The 20,914-nt window shown below is 36.9% G+C and overlaps 1 long non-coding RNA gene across 2 annotated transcripts in view; it reads left to right on the forward strand.

The window, feature by feature from the left end:
• Positions 1–20,914, forward strand: part of LOC309665933 — a 207,809-nt gene that overhangs the window by 150,886 nt on the left and 36,009 nt on the right. The window lies entirely within an intron of this gene.

Raw genomic sequence — 20,914 nt, forward strand, 5'->3', positions numbered from 1 at the left:
CCTCCATCATCCTGCTTTTATGGAGTTTCTGTCCCCAGGGGAGAAACTGTTCAGCCTGGGCCCCATCTGTCTCCTGCCTCAGTACCTTGAATTGGATATATGAGTATATGACACATAAATACAAATAATGCATTAAAGTCAGCCTACCCTGGTTATGAGCAAATTATAGGTTTTTTTGAAAAAGGAGAAGTTTCTGGAAACTAAGACCTAAGATTCTTTTGCCTGGCTTTCCTCTCTTCTAAGTACTTTTTGACATGATTATTTGCCATTTTTAAATGTTCAGACACAAAAGTGTTTTAATACCCTGACTGCAGAAGATATAGGTTACATCCATGTATACATGCACACGTACACAAACGCACATATACACATACGTACACACATGCACACACACATCTTCCAGCTTTGACTCTGTCTCCCTGCCTTCACTACATACCACTCAACAGCCAGAGTAATTTCTTAAAAAATATAAATTGTATCTTGTCGATCCCATGCTCTCCTTGGCTTCCAGTTTTACTTGGATAAAAGACAACGTCTCCTCTCTGGCCATCAAGGTCTGGCGTGATTTGGCTGTTAGCCTCTTCAGCTCTTACTATTCTCTCCAACCCTTTGCTTGTGATCTCCCACCACTGAGGTCTCCTTGCTGTTTCTCCCACAGGCCAAGCTTGTTTTCACCTCTGAGCCTTTCGTCAGCCTGAAATGTTCTCTTTTTGTGGCTGGCTCCTCCTCATTTTTCCTGGTTACTTTCTCGGAGAAGTCATCCGTGACCATCCAATTTGAAGTCTCTCCCTACTGTTCTCTCATGATATTCTCTTCTCATTTTTGCCTGTACTTGTTAAAGTCGGTCTCTTCTGCTAGAATATCAGTTAAAAGAAGGCAGGAACGATATCTCCTTTATTTTCCATGTATATTCAGAACCTAGCACGTTGATACATGTGTGTATAGGCACAGGCAATTATTTAATTAATCAACTTCCTTTCAAATAAAAATTGTTTCTGGCTTCTAACACCCCTCCATTTTCACCTCATACTGTCTCCAGTTATCTCACAAGAAACTGTGACGTTTTAGTGAACTTTACAGTGAAGTGAGGCAATACAAGACGCCTAACATAACTGTTGGTGGACCTATAAGACAGAAAAACAACCGGTTAACTAAGGAGATTATGTTGTTACTAGCAATGTAACTTTTTCTGGAAGGATTCCAACCCGAAATTTTGGTCAGTCTCATTGTGATTATCTGAGATATGGTGGACAGGGTCAGCCCAGACCTCAAAACTCAGATTTTATTGTACTGCAATGACTACTTTGAACTTTGATTGTATCATCCATATTGACTCCCCAACTTATTCTGGTAATGGGCAAGTCGAAAACAAAACCAGTCCACCTGATGGTTTGTTTGTATAGACCAAGGAGCAAGTTGGCCAAATTCTTCATTTTGCACTAGTTATTACAGTGCCGTATTGACCCTGCCTTTAGCTTTAGACATTCTGCAAAGTAATCACTGTCATATTTCAAAATGGTCACATTGTTGATGGCTGCTACTTACTAAAGCACAGGAAAGAACATCTGTCTGTTAATACAGCTCTGAAGAATCTTAGAGAATGTTTCCATCGTTTCATTGAAAAATGTGAATTGGATCACTTTACATATTTCAGCTGCCATATTGATTCACAAATAGAAATAAATTTCTCCTTACAGTACAAACATCTTTGATTGAGCTTTTGGAAAATGAAAAATAACTCTTGATGCACCTTAGATCCATCCTCTGAATGGCTTCTCTTTCCTTAACACCATCTTCTAGCTGTTCCTCAGTAGAGAACTGCTACTGTTGCTGACTTTCCTGCCATTACTAGTTCAACAGTACTTGCTTGTCTTGTAGTAAGCCTACTTTTCAGACTAATGGCGCAAGTATTAAGAAAGAGAAACATTTTCTTCTAAAAATGTATAGATAAATTGACAGTGTACAAACCTTAGAGAAACTTATGCAGAATCTTTAGGCAAGCTTTGGACCACTGCTTGTTAAGCTACATTTGGTGAGAGAAAACTATCATCATCTTTCTTTAGATGGTCAAGTAAAATTCCCAAATTATTGTTGAAATATGTGTATGTTGTGCATTTCAGTTTTTAAAATTCACACACAGAGGATTAATCCTGTAGATGGGCAGTAAAACAAAAACCAAGTTACTAACTCTGACACACTGTATTTTGAAAAACAAACAAACAAACAAAAGACAAACCAGTAGTCACTGTGTTGGATCCATAAGCAATACATTTTATATGTATTACCAAGAAAAATTATTACAAAACTTGTATAATTCCAGGTCAATTAGGAAGAAGTTTGTCAGCTGAGAAACAGTCTCACAATTTTGGCTTTTGGCACAATACTTTTCAAATGTCAGTGATTGCTGCTTTTTTTAACCCAAGGGCATAGAAACATGCTTTAGTTCTTTGAATTTATTAAAAAAAAAAAAAAAGTGGAAAGAAAAATAGGAGTTTATTAGTATTGGATGCTTTCGTGCTTATGTAACAAAAAAATCTGGCTGAAGTGCTTTGGCAAGTATGCAATGCATCATATAGTGTAATAACTTATGGTGTTTGGAAGAAAAATAAAAGCTGCTAAGATATTGTGGTTTTGAACTTGGCAAAAGAGTTGTAGAATGAAATTGGCCCATGCACTTTCATAAGAACTTTCACAATGGATAACAGACCTTCCCAGTATTATATATAATGAGGTGGTAAGCAACTTACTACGTTGAATCCCACTGTAACCTTTTTAGTTTCCATATATTAAGAGAGTCTTAAAGAGAGATTATTTTATAGAGAAGGGTCCCTGGAACATCAGTAAATGAACCTTTTGAATATAGTTCAAGAAAGTCGTAGTTTATCTTATATTTAAGAGGGATTGCCATATAGCAATATTTTAATTTAACATCAAATATTTAGTGAATACCTCCTATGTGCTAGTATCTATATAGGATACAAATATTAGTAAGAAAAGACAGACCCTGCCTTTGTAGAGTTTATGTTTTATGGTCTCCCATGTAGGCATATAGCCATAACAGCTCTATAGGCAGAATAATGTAGGTTTATAAGAGAGGTAAAATAGTTCTATGTTTCAGGTAGTGGGTGAGGAAAAGGCTTTGCTGGTGTCACTCTCTAATCTCTAGGGAAGAGCTGACTATTCCCATTCTCACAACCAACACCAGAACATGAATCACTAAATAAGATCCCTTCCTCCAAAGACAGAAAAATAATATGAGAACGAGTATAGGACGAAGAAAAGGAAATCCTCAAATATGCTTATGTAAGATGTTACAATAATGACTGGAGCATTCATTCATTTCATGGCAGGATAAAAGAGTTTAAATTTCCTCTTTGTGGTGCTTTCTTCCATGAATTCTGATATGGCTGATGTGGTCTTTATGGGAGTGTCCAGGGTTCTGAAGCAGCATCCATTATAGGGCTTCTTGGAAAAGGAGGCACCTCTTACTCTTGGCATTGTTATAAAGGGATAAGGACAGTGGGTGAATTACAAACGGCCCAGCTCTGTGTGCTAGAGCAGGAGAGAGCTGAAGATTTGTTACTAATCCTTAGTTGGCAATCGGGAACCTATCACTTTTTTGGAGTAAATCCCATGAAAATAACCCTTAGAAATAAGCAGAGGTGTTGTCATAGGCCACTGGCAGCTCATAAAGGATTTTAGGACTTGGCATCCCAGCTGTTTCTTCTTTACGAGCTTTATGAAAGATATTTTGAAGTTAACCTTGAAAGTCACAAAGGATTTCAAATGGCAGCAATAAGAGGAAGAACATTCTAGAAAAAGGAAATAGTGCATATAGAGGTATGCAGAAGGATGGGGTAGGTTGAGGATGGGGTAGCAGAGCTGACAAAAAGATGTAAGTAAGAGAGGCAGTGCTGGAAAGAGAGGTTGGGGTCATATTGAAAGCTAGGATATGAGAAAGCTGTGGTACATTTAGCAAGAGTTAGCATGTCTCCAGCATTTCTGCTTGAACATACGACCAACATGCCTTTCATATGTTCTCTAGGAAGATGCCTTGTTTTCTTTTTTCCTTTTTTACTTCTGACCCTTTGAATTTGCTCCATAGACTTCACCCTTCCATTCCTGGATGGAATCTTGTATAGATCTGGTAACTTACCCAGGCAATAAATACGTAGTCTCTTTTTCCAATTACTGAAACGCCTTGTCCAGTGTAATTTCAAAACCCAAAGCTGTCATCCAATTTACAACTGCTGTTCTTTATTGGGCTGGAAATCTTTTTTTAAAAATGTACACTTACCTATTTTCATTCAGGGTTTCATTTCACGGTTATCGAGGTATGATATACATATAACAAATTTCACTGTGTTTCAGTGTTCAGTTAATGAGTTTTAACAAATTTATATTGTCTTGTAACAACACTGTGATCTAGATTATAGAACATTTCCACGCTAACAAAAAGCTTTCTCTCAGTCCTTTGCAGTCTCTTCCCTCTCCCAGTCTTAGCCATTGATCTTATTTCTGTCCCTATAGTTTTGCCTTTTCTAGAATGTCATATAAATGAAATCATGGAGTATGTATTTTTGGGTTGGGTTTTTTCCTCTAGCATAATGCTTTGAATATTCATCCAAGTTGTTGCATATATCAGTACATTCTTTTTGTTGCTGAGTAGTATGCCATTGTATGATGTACCTCAACTAGTTATCCATTTAAGGTTGATGAATATTTGAATTGTTTCCAGTTTTTGACTATTATGAAATAAAGCTGTTATGAACATTCACATACAGGTCTTTACGTAGAAATGTTTTCAGTTCTCTTGGTTTAATACCTGGAAGTGGAATTACTGGGTCATATAATAAGTATGTTCTTAATTTATATAAGAAACTGCCAAAATATTTTCCAAAGTGGCTTCACCATTTTGCACTCTTAGCAGCAGTGTATGAGAATTTTCCATTTTAGCAATTACAGTGGACATGCTCTGAATGTTGTTTGAAGTTATCTATTCTAATGATGTCCTTGCCTGGTTTTGGTATAAAGTGTATGCTGGCCTCATAAAATGATTGAGTCATAAAATGACTGAGGAGGAATGCATTCTCTTCTCTTTTCTGGAAGAATTTACTTCTTCCTTAAGTGTTTGGTAGAATTCACCAGTGAAGCCATCTGAGCCTGGCTGTTTTCTCCAGGAAAAAAACATGTTTTTCCTTTCAGTTTTACTGAGATAAAATTGACATACAACACTGTATAAATGTAAGGTGTACAGCATAATGACTTGACGTACATATATTGCAAAATGATGACCACAATAAGTTTATTTAACATCCATCATCTCATACAGACACTAAAACAAACAAACAAACAAACAACTTTTCCTCTTGTGATGAAAACTTTGAGGATCTACTCTCTTAGAAACTTTCAAATAGATCATACAGCAGTGTTAGCTACAGTCATCATATTGTATATCCCCAATACTGATTTATCTTCTAACAAGAAATCTGTACCTTTTGACCAGCTTCATCCACATTTCCATGGACTGGGAATCTTCTTTTTTTTAAAAAAATAATTCTTTATTTATTTATTTATTTATTTATTTTTGGCCGTGTTGGGTTTTCGTTTCTGCGCGAGGGCTTTCTCCAGTTGCGGCGAGCTGGGGGGTTCACTCTTCATCGCGGTGCGCGGGTCTCTCACTATCGCGGCCTCTCTTGTTGCGGAGCACAGGCTCCAGACGCGCAGGCTCAGTAGTTGTGGCTCACGGGCTTAGTTGCTCCGCGGCATGTGGGATCTTCCCGGACCAGGGCTCGAACCCGTGTCCCCTGCATTGGCAGGCAGAGTCTCAACCACTGCGCCACCAGGGAAGCCCTGGACTGGGAATCTTGCAGTGGGGAATAGGGAATAGTTGGCTGCTTTTCTCCCTTGAAACAGCTCCTCCCTTACTTTCTAGCTGCATTTTCTGGTGGTCAAAGAAAGGCAGAGAGAAGAGGGAAGTGAAGGGAAGTCTTTCTGGATCGGTACAGTTAATAGGGCACTGGTACCCTTTAGTGGTGGTAGATGACAAAAGCTGACTCAGTTGTGGGTGACTTTCGAGAGTTCCTTGGACCCTGTGCCTCCATCACCTCCCAGACCTTCCACTGCCTTTACCTGAAGCCTGCTCAGTTTCAGTAATGGATGTTTGTTGTACTCACAGCCAGAAGCCCTCTTCCTTTTCAAGAGAGCTTGCCATCACCTCCTCTCCTAGCCCATGGAAAACGTGCATCCTTTATATACTGTGGGTCGAAGGGGAGCCCTTTATTTATTCCCTTTGCCTTCTCAGAATGCTGCCAGTGTATTGCTCTGGATTATTTTTAGGCTGTTCCCTAGCCCCACACTCCAAGGGAAATATGACAAGTTCTTCAAGTGGTTCTTTCAAAGCTCCCTTCATGGATTTGAGACAAATGGGAAGACTCCATTTCCCCTCCCGCATGGGAGAAATACATAACACATTTACTACAAAGTTATTACTACCTTCTTCTTGATGCAAGGATTTGTTCTGTATAAGCTGGATGTGGGTGATCAGTTGAACAATGTAGCATGTGCTGCATAGGTGGTCTTGCACCTCCATTTAGGATCTTGGGCTGCTTGGAACTTAACTCGTTTTATGGGCCTCTGCTGAAACTTGATCACAGGGAAGGTCTAATTCGACAACCTATTCCATACATAAACAGGAGATCCAGTGTTTATGAATGGTTTATCTAAAGGTCCACTTGTGAGTTACTTTTTGGAACATTGAAATCATGTTGCCTAAAAACCATGTATAATCATCATACGTGAGGTTCAGAGAGGACCTCAGAGACCTGTGTTTATGTGAGTCACAGTTACTGATATTTAACATATTAAAACAGAAACTTTTAAAACAAAAGAGTACACAAGCACATGTCACATTAGACGTCAGAGTGACGACATCATCACGTGTCATGTAGCCTCTGCAAAACTCCAGTGTGTGCTTGAGTGAAAACAAGTGAAAATGGCATATAGCATCTTGGCATTATTATGAAAATAGTTTTGACAGCACGAACCCCTTGAAAGGATCTCAAAACCCCGCCACGGGTCCCTGGACCGTGCTTTGATACTTGCTTGTCTAGAGTGAGGCGGGGCTGGGAGTTAGGCAAGAAGCATTGTGTTCACTGCTCTCAAGTGCAGAATTCAGATAATGATTGAGAAGAATGGGTAATAGGAATAAGGCAATCCACACATAATTCTCTGAAAATGCTACATCATCGGAATAAAGGCGTGTTGTCTTCATTCGTGAAGTAAATATTTGATGCCAAGCATTGGAAATACAATGCTTATCTGTAGATTAGACAGAGACCTTGCTCCCACAGAATGTGTATTCTGCTTTATAGAGGCAGATAACGTAGTAAACAGAAGCACACGTTAATTGGAAAATCATGAGACCTTCAAAAGAAAACGTATTTTGGATAAAACATGAATAGAGAAATCTAGGGTTGAATTGACGCTTCAGAAGATGGCTCAGTATTCAGAAAGATCATGGTATCATTTCAGGATACATTAATACCAATACACATGTGTTTTTCTGCGTGTAGTGGTGGAGGAGGAAACAATAGGCCTGAGTATGCCGCTCAGAAGGCTTCTAGTACTCATTCAGCTCCAAAGTCAGAGCAAGACTTCAGAGGAAACAAGATGCAGAAAGAATTTGTGTCATTTAAAATCACAAATTTACTTAGAAACCAATCTCTGATTACAGATAAGGGGGGTAAGGGCACATGGAAAGGATGAAACCTACTCTGTCACATGTGCTATGAGAATGCTTTTTTCTATCTATGAAAAGCTCTGCCTACTAATTAACGGTGGTAATCATTCTGCCATCGAGAACTTTCTTTGACAAAGACTTTAGATTGGCAGTCATTCAGCAAATTTCACACCTGAATTGATCTTTTATCTGTTGTACTTCTAAGTGCATAGTCTTTATGTATTGGTGTAGGTGTCATAGGTATGCATTTGGGAATGTGTTTTCTGTGGAAGTACTTCCATAATTATTTATGCCATTTTTCTTCATTATTGAAGTTAATCAGATCTGTCTGGATATCTAATTTAAAATCCTGATTAGAGTTATAATAAATCTGTTCTCTCCTACATTCTTAGGAGTTTATGTATCATTTCAACCTCAGACTTAAAATATTTGGGGATTTTTGTTCTGTTTTGTTTTTGTTTTTTTGATGAGTAGTGGGACTTGTCCTTTGCTTACCCAGAATTATTAAACCATTGTTGGCAAAATACTTTGCCTTGCATGACTTTTTACGGTAAAAAAATTTAGGTAGAATATTTGGAGAAGACCTGGTAGAAATACTTAAGGGCTTAAAATCGTGATCAAAAGTTTCTTAGGTATATATGATATTTGTATAAAATACAGATTTTATTCCATTTCTTCTTGGCAAAAACCTGTGACATTCACTAAGACACTGCACCAGCACCAACTCTTGGCTTGATGACTTTAGTTTCTTCAAATCACCCCCAATGGCATAAAATTTAAGTCCCAGGCCAATTGTAATAAGCTTTTTTGTTGTACCTGGATTTTGTAAGACTCTCTATTGAGCCCTCCACAGTGCACATATGTGGTAAAGACAGAGCTCTTGGTATTAAGTGTTTAAATATTTAGAGAAAAGAAATATGTTTTTCTTACATTTTGATCATTTTCTCAACCATGCTGCCAAATCAATAAATTGATTAGAGGTTGAATAAGAATTATTTAAAAACCTATTATATCTACTTTTTTGAAGTGCAAGAAAATAGACATGAATATTTCATAAGTCTCTGAAGAAGCAAGGGCTTCCTAGATTTAAAAAGGGTAGAAGAAATCACAATTAAAAAAGCAAAAGATAAAAATCTTAAACTTTTATATTTCTGGAAATAACTGAAATAGATAGATTATATCTATGTTTAACAGTTTGGCTAAGTAATTCCGGTGGGAATATTATGTTACTTCTTTTATAGAACTGTTTATTCAAGCTGACAAGAAAAATAGTAAGATGTCTAATAAACTAATGGTCAAAGAACTGGAATGGACTTCACAACAGAAGATATAAAAAGGCAATTTGCATAAAAGTATTTATCTCTACTAGCAATGGAAGGGACATAAATATATATAAAGATAGGTTCATGAAATTAACCAATTAAAGTTCTAAAAAAAACCTCAGTGTTAGTGATATGTGCTCACTAGAGTACTATTTAGTGACTGTATCCAGGAACCATAATTTAAAAAAATTTTTGGTAAACAATTTAGTAATATGCATTATAAGTCTTCAAATAATCACATCTTTTGATCCAGTAGTTCACTTGGGTTGTTACTTTATCTTAAAAAAAAGTCTTGGGCACCAAAATGATAGTTACAGTGCTGTTTTACATGACAAACAAAAAAAAAAAAGCAACTTAAATGTCAATATCAAGAAAATGGTTAAGTAAATTATGGCACATCAACATGACGGAACACTTTGCTTCTACTTAAAAAGGATGCTTGATTCTTTTAGAAAGCAGTGTTCTCTGAAGCCTGACATTTTTCAAATCCCCACTTAGTAGCCATGTGTCCTTGGGCAAGTGTCATAAGCTCGTAACAGACAATGATTGTCTTAGTTTAAAAGAGGGGAAATTATTGAAGCATTTGATGTAATTTAATAACGAAGGGCATGATATCTATCCTCATGAAGTTAAGAATTCAACAGAGGACTAAAGTTAAGAACAGGAAGAGCTGTCATTTAGGGCAGAATGTATTAATTACTAGCACAGAGAAAGTAGGGGATTGATTCAGCAGAGGACAGATGAGATGCTTCGCAGGGAAGTAGCATTTGGCTAAGGCCTGACTGAATTAGATTTAAGTACATGGGAAGATCTACACTTTCCAAACGGTGACAACAATGAGGACAAAGGCAAGAATGTAAAAGGAACAGTTGCCGACAAGTCACTTGGGCTGGTTGGAACATACGATACTTGGACAAAAATTGAAAAAGCTGTTTGGAATCCGTAGTGGAAGGTCTTAAAAATCTTCTGAAAGCAATTGGGTATATTCAGGTTTTTATTATCCACCATCTATTTAGAGAAGGCTATAGATGAGGTTTAACTCTCACTTGAAATATTATCTTCTACCTAAGAATATTAAACCATAAAACAAACAACATTGCCGCAGCCCTTTGATTCTTCACAATGAAGAAAGTCTTAGTGAGCTTGCTTACATTAGTAGCTAAGGTCCTCTGGGGTCTGCTTGCACGCAGTTTCCCCACCCCTCTCTGTGTTTACCCACACTTTCCGGCCTACCGTCCATCTCCTGAACAAATACTCCTTCCCACATTTCCAACTTTGGTCAAGCAACCCTTTTGTCATCCTGCTTATCTTTTTGACTGCAATGCTGACTTATTTCCACACTCAGCTCAGTTTTTAGTTCCAGGGCAGTCCTCTGTGACTCTGTGCTTGTTCTCTCCTAAGACACATACATTTAGTCTGTCGTGTACTGCCTTGAGAGCCCTCAATATTCTTACCATGAGCCTATGTTTAGGGCCTGGTATTCATTTTTAGGAGTTAAAAGTATATTTGGGTTCAGGGTCATTTGCGATGCTTCTTAGTGTCTTCCGTGGACAATCATTTACACACAGTGTTCAGCTCATTTTTTTCAGTGCTTATATCTTTGCCCCTGTCAATAAATTACTGAGCAGCACTCTGGATATACAAGAAGAGCTAACTTTATGGATCCCATTCTGTTCCTGCTCAGGTCTGTCAAGAAATAGACTTAATTTCCTCATGAAATCCATGTAATTTTCAGATGTCATTAATGTTTCTGCAGTTCTTATGAAGAGTTTTAGATATTTAGCCATCGTTTCCAAATACCATAGCCAAACCAAATTGGTTTCTAGTCCAGGATTATTTCTCCTTGTATGATTTTTAGATGTAAATGAAGATGAGATCTATATTTAGAATATTACTGGATTTAAATGCATTGGATAATATTTACAGTTTAAAGCAGCCCATTTGGAGACAGTTAAATTCAGCTTCAGTTTTGCAACTAATAAAAAAAGATGTATAAAACTGAGTAAAGGTCTAGTTGATAGTGGGAGGATACTCAATTAAATTCATGTCATGATAAATGCCCTGAGAAGTCGCACTGAGACTTATGAATGATCATTTTTCCTTGTATCCTTGACACAAGCATGCGCATGAAATATTTGTAATTTCAACACAGTTTCACATTAAAAATAGCACTGGCAAGGAGTTTTAAATGACAGAACTCAGAGATTGGCAAGGGTGTACTAAATGAGCACTTCCCTACATCACTAGTGAGGGTGTTGATTTGTTCCATATTCGGCAGCATAATTGAATACATGTTGCCAGAGGCTTTAAAAAGAGCATATCCTTTAATATAGCCGTCTTACTTCTAGGAATTTTTCCTAAGGAAATAATTCTGAATGTGCACGCAGATGTAGCTATCAAGATGCTTGTTGTGGTGATCATTTCTGTAATGTGTAGAATATCAAATCACTATGTTGAACACCAGGAACTAGCATGGTGTTGGAGGTCAATCATACTTTAAAAACAAACTCGTAGAAAAAGATATCAGATATGTGGTTACCAGAGGTGGGGGGGGGAGGGGAGAGGGAATTGAATAAAAGTGGTCAGAAGGTACAAACTTGCAGATACAAGAGTAAAGAAGTACTAGGGCTGTAATGTACAACATGATAAATATACTTAGCACTGCTGTACTTTATATATGAAAGTTAAGAGAGTAAACCCTAGGAGTTCTCATCACAGGGAGAAAATATTTTTTCTTTTATTTTGTGTCCATATGAGTTGATGGATGTTCATTAAACCTACTGTGTTAATCATTTCAGGATGTATGTAAGTCACATGATTGTGTTGTACACCTTAAACTTATACAGCGCTGTATGTCAATTATATCGCAACAAAACTGGGAGAAAAAATGATTCGAAGTGGCAAAAAAATTTAATAATGTAATACGAAAAACACTGAATTGTACGCTTGAAATGGAGGAATTGTATATTTCATTGAGAGACTAGACATAGATAGGTAAGTGAATTATGTCTCAGTAAAGTTGTTTAAAAACAAAAACAAACGCTATTTGGAAAACCATGGCCCATGGGCCAAATCTGGCCTACCATCTGTTTTTGTAAATAAAATTCTATTGAAACAACAACAACAAGAACAACAAAATGCATAAAAACAACAAGAAAAAAAGATGCTTATCACTGCATGATTAACGTGGTGAAAAATTGGAAACGACCAAAATGTCCTGCATTTGAAATTATGAAATTTTAGAATGATTGATAAAAATAATTTATGACACACCCATACACACCTATATACACAGAGCCACTGGATATAGCCAATGCATGATGTTCTGGGAAAATATTTTCTGACTTGGAAAAATGTTCGTGGTATGGTCAGTTCCAATTAACAGACCTACAAATACTTCCTGAAAAACAAAAACGTGCTTGACGTTGGTTGTAGGCTCAGCTGATATAAAAATGTCGAGAGACATACTACGACCACAAACAAATGAATTTCAGGTACCGCTATGGACTATAAAGAAAATAAAATTAGGGTGATGTGATAAAGAGTGACAGGGAGGCTGGAGAGGGGCTGCTTTGTCCAGACCTGTCAGGGAAGGCCTCTCTACATAGGTGACATTTGAATTGAAACCTGAATGAGGCAAGCACACGTAGATCTGGGGAAGAACATTTTAAGCAGAAGAAACAGCAGTGGAAAGGCCTTTGGACAGAAACGAGCTTATAAGGTCTATAAATATGTGTATCAGAATGCTAACTAATAATGGTTATTTCCTACTGGTGAGATTACAGATTAATTTTTACTTTATTGTATTTGCTTACCTGTAATAGTCTAGTATTTCTGTAATCAACATGGATTTTTAATAAGAAAAAATGAAAGGTAATCTAGTAATAAAATACCACTTTCATCTACATGCTTTAGGTGGCAGTTTCCCAAAATGATTACCTACAGTAACAAAGATAAGGTCTTACTCTAGAAAATAAGTAGGGCATGTTTTGCCAACTGTATGACTGAAATGGCCTATTTTACAGGTCATTCTTATCTTGCTGTTTTCTTTGATTGGGAAGTAATTCATTTAACCTAGTTAAGATATTCTATGGAAGCCTAAGGGTAGTGTAGAGTTGCACATTTGCTGAAGAAACTAGGTCTGGACTTAACATGATGGCCGTGCATAGATTGGGGCAGATTTATTTTGGCTCAGTGTTATGATAAACAAAATGCAACTCACTTACCTAGTGTTAAAATCAAATAGGAGTGGGGCAGCAATCTTTCACATGTGACTGCCAGTAACACAAATCCACATTTAGATGCAAACATGCTAAACATCATCTTCTGTAGAGGACTTATATAGTACCGATTGCCAGGGAAGAAAAATAAGACATCTGCTTTCTATTGCTTCAGTAGGGAGCAACTCACTGAATCATCACATTTCTTCCTAGTGAAATAAGCACTTTGGCCTTTGGTCCATTTTCTGATAAGAGGTTAATAAATAATCCAAAGGAAAATGCACATTTGCAATCACGCTGTATAGTGATTCTGAATTTCTTTTTATTTAAATCAGTTTGACTTAATCTCTAAACACTGGTTGTTTGCTGTAGCAGCAGAGAGAAATGTGATAGAACCACACAGCTGGTTAATTCACTAAAGATGCAGAAGGTCTAAGGAGAAGGGAACAACTCCTTTGCAAATAAAGTAATGTTAATAATGCAAACGTTCTTTGGCAAAAGGAGAAGGCTTTGACCTCTACTGGGCTAAATTTTTATAAGCGGTTGTACCACAAAATTGAAATTAAGTTATGTGTGGGATTTGGAGTAAGTACACGTTTGGGGATACAGAAGAAGGGAAGGATGGATGTTTTGGAGGAAGTCCAGGGGAAAAACACTTCGTGTAAAATTTTGCTTTAGTTTGGCTCTGCCTAAGGGATTTTTAGGATTTATTTGATCTCTGAAGTTCTATCAGACTTTACCTTTTAATGAAAATCAGGTTAGACTTAGAGTCATAAGGGGCTCACTTGGTAGAAACTTTAATTAAAATTGAAGGTTTGTAAGAATATTTATATTAAACTTTTCAGTCTTCTCATTTTTCTTTCAGATGCATCTATTGTTAAAAGGTTTTTTAATTTCTCTGAAGAAATGAGGCTATGGTTTAAACCAGTTTATAAAGCAGACAGAGCTGCCTGCTTTCTGTAGACCAAAGGACCTGACAAAGTCTTGGTAGGACAGACAATAAAGAATAGTGTTTGCTTGGATTACATGGAAATCAAATAAAAATGTATCAGATTAATATCTTGAATAATGGAAGAGACAGAACATTTGGTATTATTTTGAGGTGCTAAAAAGGGTTATTGTAGTTATTACATTTATAAATGAAAAAGATTGGCCCTTCAGAGGCATGATAAAAATATGGCATTTTTCAAATAATGAAAATTTCATGGATATCATAGAATCATTAAACAAATTGCTGATTTGGATATATTTTTACAAAGGTTGCTGGGAAAAAGTCAAGTTTCGAAAACCAATATTATTTACCCGAAAAAACTCGTTAGAATTAATCAAAATAATTGGAAAATGTAAACCAGATGAAGTAGTAAATAGAATAAATAAATTAAACGTCAAATATGAGTCCGTTATTGCAGATTCTGTCCTGAATGTGACCAGCACCAATCAATTGGTGCTTATTGTGTGCAGCTATTAAAATGAACAATCCTGTGAGCCTTTTTAACTTTTTTTTTTTTTTTTTCCAACTAAAACCCCTCTGTGACTTTACTCAACCAAGGAGCTCTGGACAATTGTACCCGCAATTGAAAGACTCACAGCATTTATGATGAGTCTTTTGATAGTAATGAAAGGTATAGACAGCATTCTTTTAAACACATAAATAAATACACAGAATATGTCCAGGAGCAGCTCATTCTCTAAATTTCATTAAAGAAAGAGCCACCTCCAGGGCAACCTGAAATTGTAGACTATTTATATACTGTTGTAACAGTTACATATTTATGTCTTCTTTTCATGTTTGTCTTAAAAATGGAGTATTTAAACGCACATGCCAAATTAGATTTTCCTTTAAAGAATTTAAATATAATGAGGTGGTTTGCCCATTGCAAAGTTTTTTAGGCCTTGGAAAAGAGGTACGATGATACCTTTTTTCTTTTTTTTTTTAATTGAGATATAATTGACACAAACATGATTGTTTCAGTTATACAACATAATGATTCGATATGTGTATATATTGTGAAATGATCGCCACAATAAGTCTAGCTCATATCCATTATCATACCTAGTTACAATTTTTTTCTTGTGATGAGAACTTTTAAGAATATTTAAAAAAACAGGGAACCTCAAACTCAAACAAGATACAACATTTATTTGAAAAGTTAATAAAGCTCAAATACACCATTTTAAACTGTAAGTTGTAAAGATACTTAGAACATTTTGATAAAACAGACGAGAAACTATAGACTCCTTTTTTTGAACTATCTTATTTGGTCATCTTGAGATTTATTAAGGAACTAAGGGAGAATGTCGATAAAATCTTTAAAATTATAACAAAAGCAATAAAGTCTAATAGTAAAGTCAAGATAAATTATTCCGACACCTAGAAAAATATTGTAACAAAAAGTTTTCATGGGTAAACTGCAGTTACGTCTCTAAATTCTAAAAGGCTGTGAAGGACTAAGAATGCTACTGGCTTGTGGAAAGCCCTCAGGACAGTCACGTGTAGTCCATGACTTGTAATTGCAGAAATGCACTAAGAATCCAGGCATTGGTGTCAGACAGTGGACCAAATATTAGTAAAGTGTAGCTTGTTCTCTATTCACATAAACAGTACATTTAAATCTAAGTTCTGATATTAACTCCCTGTGCTCTGTTGGATCCTTCAGTGCATTTCCTGGGAGGCAAGAACAATGCTTAGAGACTAATGCTCTTAGGTGTTTTCATGCTTTAAAATACTAAGATCAGGTCACTGTAACACGTCAGTCCATGACTGATTCATTAGACTCTGATCCAAATAATGTTAATTTTTCATCTGGCTAACATTCCTTCTGTGACTAATGATCAATTTTTCCTTAATATGAATACTTAACATTAGCCAGTTAACACATTCATATTAATCCTTTGGTCTCTGGGGAAGAAAAATAAAGATGCTTGACTCTTTTGCATGTAATTTACCTAAACACTTCACACTTTTCCCCATGTTTAAAATTCTTGGGGATATATATGGTAACTTATAATTCATAGAAAGACATTATTAATGGAAATATACCACCCATACTGAAAACTGCACCGGAAGAAAGTGCTTCGGGATAAATCTTGGGTTAGAGGTTTTAGGATAAATCCTAAGCGCTGTGTGATTAAAAATAGTAAAACACAGTCTGTTAGACATGCTGCCCAGCAATTCTCAGAACCGTCTAGTAATCTACTGACCACATGGTTAGAGCCGAGAGATAGGTGCTCATTCAACTAAACTTTGTGATTCAAGTTGATGTAGCCAAATAAATTATATTTCTGTAAATGTCCTTTTCAGTTTGTCATGTTAATCATTAAGATAGGCAGTGGTGGATGCATGTAGATATCTAAAAGTATACACGCCTTAATGTTTGGTAGAGAGAAGGTAAGAGTACTTCATTATTTGATCAACTTGGCTAACTTTCTTTTAAATTACCTTTTTAAGCTTGACAATTTTAACATGCACTTCAAGGTCGTATAGGTGCATATTCTTGGTCCAAATTCCATGATATTTTAAATAAACCTATAACATTATGCATTACTGCAGATGTAACAGCCATTAGATAAAAATCTTTTGCCTTACATGCTTGTCATTTTGAGTACGATTTTGATTGTGAGTGCACCTCAAAAAATTTCACACTTATCACCAGGATTATCCTCCCACCCTCCCGTGAAATTTCCCTTTCTATGAGAGTCATAGAAGGTCTCAGATGACATGTTGCTGCATGTAATACTTGGCTGCAGAAGGGGTAGAAATTTAACTCTTTCCCTAACATCTAGCAGTTTTCATTGCTCAATGTTAAACCTACCTTCCAGTTTAAGGAGATCCACTGTTTTGTGACGTCAATCCCCCAAGTGGATAATTATTTATTTTATAGTTTGAGGCACAAGATCAAGAAATTTAAAAAGAGAGCCATGAAGAGGTAGAATATGCTCTGCTACGTATAACCCTGTTATTATTATTATTATTTTTACTTTGGGAAAAATATCAAATATTCCCACAAATATTAGAGAACAGCAAATAGCAGTTAAGGAAACACCCTTTGCACCACCAATATAAAAACTAAAGATGCATCAATTCTGGAAATGACAACCAAATGAAAGGTATTCCCAGGTCCTTGGAAGAGCAGCGCCATGAGAGGGGTGGGAGGAAAATAATCTTCATTGGGAAAACATACGCACATCCACACACACAGACATCTACACAGTAACCCATGATAATCCACTCATGTTCCTCCACACATGTGTATATTTGTACCTCTGAATGTTCTCATTGCTAAGTTTAGCTGTGTATTTTATATGGGCCTATTCATTTAGCTGTTTTTCTAAGTCAACAATTTATACAGAGCTCTTCACTCTGTCTGAAACACACAAACCAAAGCTCTAGAGCACAGACCATTCACAATTAATAGGTTTCATGCACTTTTGTTTCCAAGCAATTCAGTTGTGCCTTGACTGAAATTCATTTTAATTTGTCTCAAACCTGTAACTACAAATATTACAAATGAAGTAAGTGTAACAAGGAAGAATTTTGCTGTGCCTGTAAAAATTCAGTTAAAATTTTAAGATGTTTTTGAGAAAGGGAGTCATTAAAAAATGCTTTTGAATTAAGTGTGGGCAAGAAAGTTGTTAGAGATCAGAGAAGAAAATGTTAAGATTCTAGAGAGATTCTGCACTCTGCTTTCTTTACAAGTGTCTCTGAGTTCTCATTCCACTTTTTAAAAATGGGGCTAGTACAGATATGATAGATATAAGAACGACAGTGACAAACTCCATCAGTAGATCTTTTTCTAAAGACAAGGGCTTGGCTCTATGTCAAAAGATCAATTAAAAGATGCACAATTTTTATGTTTTTAGTTAAAATAAAAATTTTAAGGTGTGTATACATCATCTTTTCATAAAACCCTGCATTTAATTGCATTTTTCAACGAATCAATTATCTATTAGCCTGGATCTCATCATAGAAAAGTGCTTCTAATGTAATTAACTTACGCTGGTACCATTCCACAAAGTACTTGAATCACCTTACAAAAACACAGACATTCTTATAAAATTATATAAAATTTATGTATGTAAAATGTACATAAATATTATATAAAAGTATAAAGCAAAAGCTGAGATTTTTAAGGAGGAAAGGGAAAAAAGGGAGAGAAAATAATAAAGTCAGTTTTATTTAGTTCTTGAGATTTGGGTCACATTAGTTTTCTAATGGCCAAAGCAAAGAGAGAGATTGACCACAAGATTCATAGCATCCAAATTAAAATAAAAGAAAAATGAAAACAGACTCGTTGCTTAGGGGAAGCACAGCTTTTCCTGATATTGAGAAAAATCTGATAAACAGCAGGTCAATCTGGCATGGTTGTTTGGGTACTAAAATATACCTGAAATGAAATACGTTTACAAAGTGCTTGAAAAACCCAAAAGGACTTTATTTCATGGCAGTATTTCAGTGTAAACGTCCAAGATAACCCTATATGAATACCAGTTCATTTCTGAGTCTTTAAACATTACCAGAAACAGTTCATGGCTTGTATGGATTACCTCATTATTCGTCACTGCAATCACAGAGGGTAGGTGGCATCATAGTGCCATTTTAAAGACAGGAACCTGAGGCCCAGAGGCCAGGGTTAGAGGATTAGCAAGCAGAAGACCAAGCCCCAGGATGCCATACCCCTGCCCATCATAATGCTGACATTTACCTTCTCAAGTATTTTTAGTCCATTCCACTGAACCTAGTCCTTGGACAGCTTCCTTGAGCTACTTTTGCTTGTATTTATAATCAAAGCTGCTGGCACATTGGAATCACCTAGGCAGTTTTAAAAAATACTTTGGGGCTTCACCCCCACCCCTTGCCCCAGAGATTCTGATTCAGTCAGTCTGGGGTTGGGACTTGGCATTAGTATTTTTTTTTCAAATTTATTTATTTATTTATATTTATTTTTGGCTGTGTTGGGTCTTCGTTTCTGTGCGAGGGCTTTCTCCAGTTGCGGCAAGCGGGGGCCACTCTTCATCGCGGTGCGCGGGCCTCTCACTGTCGTGGCCTCTCTTGTTGCGGAGCACAGGCTCCAGACGCGCAGGCTCAGTAGTTGTGGCTCACGGGCCTAGTTGCTCCGCGGCATGTGGGATCTTCCCAGACCAGGGCTCGAACCCGTGTCCCCTGCATTGGCAGGCAGATTCTCAACCACTGCACCACCAGGGAAGCCCCTAGTATTTTTTTAAAATCACCCTATGTTGAGTACCTGTGGAGGTGGGGCAAGCATTTCCTTATTCTTAGTGAGAAATGATGCTTTGCAAAATAAGTGTCCTGATCCTCATCTTCTGGGGTTACTGTCACCTCCGGACATGACATAATCCTTCTCCCCCTCCTCCCTCCCCCTCCTTCCCACTCTAAGCACAGATGATTGGGCTAAGACAACTGAAGTTATTTCAGTCTCCTCTTTGGTGAGCTTTGCCGATATCTAGGAATAATTTTCTTAGAACCACCTTTTACCTGCCTTGGATTCATCGGGCATGACCTTAGGAAGGGAGGGGAAAGCTGCTTGTTACAAATCACAAAGGATCCATCACAATTCTCCTCTACCTCCTCCCCACCCTACTTCTCTATCCTGTCCTTAAATACGCTGGGGATCGGGGTGATTGCAGACAGCCTATTCTGCTGCTTCTTAGTCTGTGCCTATTTTGGGCAGCTCTCATTATAACTGATATACTTATAACACCTCACTTTTCCAGCTTTATGGCTTTAGTCACAATTCTAGGTTAACACAAAAGTTTCATTTCCCATCCCATTATATTAATTTTTAGTCATCTTTGAAGACTTTTCTGGTTATTTATGGCTGTGTAACAAACCACCTCAAAACTTAGTGGCATAGCTCATGAAAAGCTTCTCAACATCACTAATTATTAGAGAAATGCAAATCAAAACCACAATGAGGTATCATCTCACACCAGTCAGAATGGGCATCATCAGAAAATCTCCAAACAACAAATGCTGGAGAGGGTGTGGAGAAAAGGGGACCCTCTTGCACTGTTGGTGGGAATGTAAATTGATACAGCCACTATGGAGAACAGTATGGAGGTTCCTTAAAAAACTAAAAATAGAACTACCATATGACCCAGCAATCCCACTACTGGGCATGTACCCTGAGAAAACCATAATTCAAAAAGAGCCATGTACCACAATGTTCACTGCAGCTCTATTTAAAATAGCCAGGACATGGAAGCAACCTAAGTGTCCATCGACAGATGAATGGATAGAGAAGATGTGGCACATATATACAATGGAATATTACTCAGCCATAAAAAGAAACGAAATTGGGTCATTTGCAGAGAGGTGGATGGATCTAGACTGTCATACAGAGTGAAGTAAGTCAGAAAGAGAAAAACAAATATCGTATATTAACGCATATATGTGGAACCTAGAAAAATGGTACAGATGAACCGGTTTGCAGAGCAGAAATAGACACACAGATGTAGAGAAACAAATGTATGGCACCAAGGGGGGAAAGTGGTGGTGGGGTGGTGGTGTGATGAATTGGGAGATTGGGATTGACATGTATACACTAATATGTATAAAATAGATAACTAATAAGAACCTGCTGTATAAAAAGTAAATAAAGTTCAAAAAAAAA

Source organism: Balaenoptera physalus (assembly GCF_965194825.1).
Source record: "Balaenoptera physalus genome assembly, chromosome: 8".
NCBI classification, from domain to species: Eukaryota; Metazoa; Chordata; class Mammalia; order Artiodactyla; family Balaenopteridae; genus Balaenoptera; species Balaenoptera physalus.